Source organism: Notothenia coriiceps, unplaced genomic scaffold, assembly GCF_000735185.1.
Source record: "Notothenia coriiceps isolate Sejong01 unplaced genomic scaffold, NC01 NC01_scaffold00037250, whole genome shotgun sequence".
Classification (NCBI taxonomy): Eukaryota; Metazoa; Chordata; class Actinopteri; order Perciformes; family Nototheniidae; genus Notothenia; species Notothenia coriiceps.
The window spans coordinates 6,374,100-6,379,628 of record NW_011369951.1 but is presented as its reverse complement, the minus strand read 5'-3'; the positions used below and the strand labels follow the sequence as shown (position 1 = coordinate 6,379,628).

At 38.5% G+C, this 5,529-nt stretch overlaps 1 protein-coding gene across 1 annotated transcript in view; it reads left to right on the top strand.

Annotated features, from left to right (window-relative positions):
- The first annotated feature begins 2,460 nt into the window (after window positions 1-2,460).
- Window positions 2,461-5,529, top strand: part of LOC104966777 (AT-hook-containing transcription factor) — a 36,846-nt gene continuing 33,777 nt past the window's right edge. Inside the window, exon 1 of the mRNA XM_010796064.1 lies at window positions 2,461-2,730. The gene's annotated coding sequence lies outside the window, so the exon portion shown is untranslated. The remainder of the gene's footprint in view (window positions 2,731-5,529) is intronic.

Below are 5,529 nucleotides of genomic sequence, written 5' to 3'. Positions count from 1 at the left end.
CGCCTGCCACTGGTCTTCAGCTCCTCTATTGGCTCTTGTCCTCCCGTCACTACATCCTCCTTTCCCCTGCTTCCTGCACATTTCAACAAGGAGTGTTGTACAATGACATGCTAGTATTTATACAGAAAGTGTGTTTAATTTTTCAATAAAGAAAACTGCACAAGAACTAGCAAGGTGTCTGATTTATTATTATTACATTTTCAGATGTTTTGCCATCCCTTACTTGAACACACAATGTGTAATTACTTTCTTAGGTGGCTGACAGCTGTGAACTGCGCAAAACATTTCCATTACGAGAAACGCGATAAAACAACACAAATATAAAAACACAAATGTGCCAAAAGACATGCAAATTAAGTTTGCTTGCGTTTCTGAAGCACTTTTAGTTAACGAAGAAGCATCAAGTTGGTGATGAAGCTTCTTAATTTAATGAATTGCTTTTAGCTTAGCAAACAAACTGCCTTGACTTAATTCATTTATCAAGAACAACATACCACGTTCCAACCTTTGAAATATGAGGATTTTATGCTTGTCTCTGTTTTGTAACATTGTAAATTGATGTTTTGAACCTTTTTGTTGGATATAACAAGTATAATAAAGATGTCAGATTATACTCTGGGAAATTGTCATGGACATACGCTCATTACCTATTTGTTTCCTTACTTCCAGTTGACCTTGCCGCAGCTCAGACTTGTGTTTTCCTGGTTCCTCACGGTCTGCAGCTCTGTCATTATTTTTTCATATTTTAGACATGCTGACAGGTTCTTCTGGGTCAGTGCCAGTCAACATATAATACTCTGCAACTGTGTCTTCTCTTTCTTATCAATTCCATGTAGCAATCTGCTGGAGCTCGTCTTCTGTTATTGCTTCATTTTCCTTTTGTGGAGTTTGAATTTGACATATAATTGCAGAATTGAAGATAAGAGAGGGCCCATTGAAGTCAGCTTCAAAGTCATCTCTCTGTCTTTGTGTTTCTCTCTGTTCTATTTCAGACAGTTTTTCAAACCTATAAAAACCTATAAAACTTCAGTTAACATCTAGTTGCTTTTGCCTTTGTAAATCAAAATATTGAAGACCGGCTGAACATTTTATTTGACATTCACTTACTAAAAAAGATGTTCAACAGTGTAACATCTCAGAGGGCATATTTTGAACTGAACCAGTGTGTTACAGAGCTTAAGATCAATGAACAAATGATGGACACCCAAATATTGCAGATTGTGTAATTGCTGTATGCCTTTCAATAATAATTGGTATTCAACTGTATACAGTCTTCTGGGGAGGTCAGGACAGTCAAGTTCTTCTGCACAGTAAAGCAAGGTATGATCCGTCTCAATGGACCAGGCGTTGTGCAAAGGAAGATCGTCCTGTTAAAACAGGAGAGGGAAAAATATGTTTTCGCTGTTCTGTAGTGTAAACGGTCAGCCTGGGGGAAAGTCAAGGACAGTGAGTTTGAGAAGAAAACATCTTGTAATTTATGGAGTGGTTTAGAAATAGGATATATTTTAAAACTATAGATAAAAAACATAATATGACCTGTATAACTTATTTTGTAAATCCCCTGACACAATGTCATAACATTTATTTTTTAAAGTTTTTATTTAACCTACATTTCATTTCATACTCTTTTTTAATTGTCTCTGTTCAATGTGTGTGTGTGTGTGTGTGTGTGTGTGTGTGTGTGTGTGTGTGTGTGTGTGTGTGTGTGTGTGTGTGTGTGTGTGTGTGTGTTTGAGTGTGTGTGTGTCTGTGTGTGTGTGTGTGTGTGTGTGTGTGTGTGTGTGTGTGTGTGTGTGTGTGTGTGTACACCAGTGTTGGGCATTGATTAAAATAAATAAATCATTTTAAATCCCCTTAAGAGGACAAATTATGAAAAGGCATCTAATTATAATTGGATACGAAAAAATGTGCAACGTGCGCCCTCTTGTGGCTTCATCTTTGTACTGCAACCTCGAGACTTGTATTCCTCAATGTGTAGCCTCATAGCCAATCATCAGTCAGTATTTTTGATTCAGGCTGTTAAGGAGCTTCTTTCGCTTCCGATCTTTGCCTGGCAGGCAACATGTTCCACAATAAACTCCACAAATTAAATAATATTGTTCAGATTAAGGCTAGAAAGGTTTATGATAAAGTCAGGGCTACAACTTGAATAGAGGAATCATTTTAAGAGGTTGATTAGAACGTTAAACATGCCTGAAATACTAAACTCAGGACGAGAATATTCCCATAATGTTTTCACACGGGTGAATACGGGGTTCAGTGCCATGCTACACAAGACTGATAATTACCCTCCTAAATATCAGAAACCCAGGCTTTGTTTGGAGAAATTAATTCACGTGGCCCCTTCAGAATTAAGGTACCAAGAATACGAGGAAGAAATGCGTCTGAATGCGGGTTATTTACGTTTGTTTTAACGTTAAGTCAAGAGTAAATAATGGTAACGATAACGAACTTTTGAAACTGGCACTGACTGTTACGTCGCTTAGTTACACTTTACGTTACTCCGTTACAGTTGAATTTAGACAACAACGTTGCTAAATTCAGTTTAACGAAGGTTTAGGAGTTGAAGAAACCTCGGCAACCTGTTTCTGTAGGTGGGGGTTTGTTGTGGTGTGTGTACCATAGTGACACGGGGGTGGGTCCTCTCTGAAGTTTTGCGGTTTTCAAGGCAACCGACCCCCGTTGCTGTGCTCTGCCTTCTGAAGCCAATGTGTCCCTCCGTGGTATGAGGTACGTTTGCAATGTTGATGAAAGTGTTGTCAAAGTTTATTTCACTCTAAAACAGTGTTATTTTTATTTCTGTGTGGGCATAGTCTGCAAAAGTGAAAAATATTGATGCTCTGTGTTCCAGCCTGACTGGTTCTTGAGCAGTTGTTGAGCCAGTCTTTCTGCAGCAGGGCTTCTTGTGTTGATGTGTTGCCTCAGTCTGTCTGAAACACTGTGAGGGCTTCAGTGTTAAGAGACCGCTCTGTGTCAAGACATGAGGACATGTTTACTCGGTGCAGGAATCAGATTTTTTAATAAATTCCAACTTGGTGGTAAAATACACGTTTCATCTGATGGATATTTGAACACCAGCAAGCAACTAGAGAAAAGTTATTATCACTTTGTGAAAAATGATCACAGAATGACATTCAGAGCAGAGCCAACAGTTGTTTCCCACTCAGATATATTTGTTTATCTTATACTTATGGATCATATAGGTATCAAATACTTGTATTCAATGCCGCCACCATCTTCTTTCTTCTTCCCCTTTACACAAATCAGCTGTATAAGAGCTTAGTCTTGTAAAACACAGTCTAAAATTAAATAAATGTAAAAAATCAGGTAAAAAATAGTCAAATATAAAAGCAATGCTGAGTAAATGGTATTTAATGAACTGCTTGATGTGGACGAAAAGGACTTTGCTATTAGAACAAGAATGGGAATTGTAATTAAATTGCTAATTCAGCTGAAACATTTTACTTTTAAATGTTAGAGTTAATTATTTCTAAATCAAGGCCTTTAATTAGCAGCTTAATACATGTCGGTTAACATGTTTTTATAATTGAAAACATTATTTATTTGCAAATTAACGTTCAGTCTATAAATCAGAAGGAAATTGTAAAAAAAAAAGGGCAAAATGACGGCAAAAGAAAATTCAATTCACAGTGAAATTAAGTAAAAAAAACAATAAGCTAATCCTCACATTTTAATTCTGAGACTAGAAAATGTTTAAAATGTTCCCCAATGAATAACTTAAATGATTAACTGAGTATTATTTAAGATAATATTTCATATAATGATAACATTTCAGGAGTTTACCAATCAACTAAGGATTCCTGGATGATTTGAAGTAGTTGAACAGTTTCATTCAGGCACTGCTCGGCCGGCACACTGAGTCTTGTGAGTAAGGAGATTATCTGTCATGTATTAGTGAGCAGGACACACACAGGCTGTGGAGCAGCTCCACTCTGCTCAGAATCCCCCCGTGTCATCCTGTGAATATTCAGGTAGTGTCTGTTTTACGACAGCTTTGGTGGCACTGGGAATGACAGTCGAGCCAGAAATCCTCCCGTTCTCTTTCTGTCATTGTTTTCTCTCTCTCTCTCTCGCTCGCTCTCTCTCTATCTCTCTCTCTCGCTCTCTCTCTCTCTCCCTTTGTTTCAATACTTTCACCCACCTGTCCAACCTTAGCTGGCCTGTCTCTCTGTGTGAGCTGAGCTAGCCTCTTTCCTGGAGGTATTCTGATGATCATTGTCTGTTTACAATCGTGGAGCCCCCTCTAAGGGCTTTAGAGCAGCTTAGTTCCCCCCATCTGGCGGCTGTGATAAACCCTTAGATAAACCCTTAGTTCCCCCAGGAATGAGCAGGGAGCAGAGCAACAGGTGAGATGTTTCTTTGCTTTATTCTTACTAAAGAGAAGATCACAAATCAAATATCTATGGAAAACTTAGAAAGTCTTTGACGGAGGATATCTCGTCTGTTCTCTTCTGTACGTGCTGTGAATATGCTAACTGTTAAAGCCCAACACGTGTCTGTGTCAAACAGAAACAAAGTACCACCAACAACTGTAACAAGATGGCAGAGCCGGTTACACGCAGGAACAGAAGAAGTATTCAGAGCTGTTGTTCAGTAGAAGTAGAAACACTGCATGCAGCTTTCTGAATAGAACAAAGCCATCGTTTATCTTATTTGTTACACCTTTACTTTGCACTACGTCCAAATGTTTGCTGTGAAAAAGGCCCAAGTGTATGAATGCTTTGGATGCCTACCGTGCAACGCCTGAGTTTTAGAACAAATAACAAGATGTGTTATATTTTACTTTATTTTATATAAACATTATGGACATGAATTATTGGCAAGAAACATTTCCTGGATCCAAGGAACATCAGCAGAGACACATTTAATTACATGTTGGTAAAAGAACCCGGTGCTTTTTAGCAGTATCTCCAGTAATGTAGCTGATTTTGCTCTTTAAAATAAAAAAAATGCATCATTCAGCTCGAAGTTAGCTGGGACATCTTTGTTTGCAAAGTAATCTAAATAGTATTTTCTGTTATTGTATCAGTGTAATTCAGTATATTTACCACTTAAATGTAAGGAAGCACAGGCATAGTTGCACACAATCAAGACACTTAAGTAAAGTAAAGCATCTTTAAGGTTTTATTTTAAACCGTTGATATTTTCATTTCCCCCTGGCTGACGTTGACTCTTGAGTCCCTGGATATTCTGGTGTGTTGGAGGAGACAATACGTAAATAGTGCCATAATTAGACTGAGAGCTCTATCTATTCTTAAGTTGTTGTTTTTCTACCTCTCCAGTTGTTAGTCCATTGAGCTGTGTGCTCTCCGTCCTTGTGGTCTGCTTTAAATGCATGGTGAGTTTGCCATGTGGGCCGGTGTGGAGGCTCTCTGCTGATCTGTATGTTGTGTATGAGAGGGTTGGAGAGACAGCGTGATGAGGCTCTGTCCCACTGAGGTGTGTGTGTGTGTGTGTGTGTGTGTGTGTGTGTGTGTGTGTGTGTGTGTGTGTGTGTGTGTGTGTGTG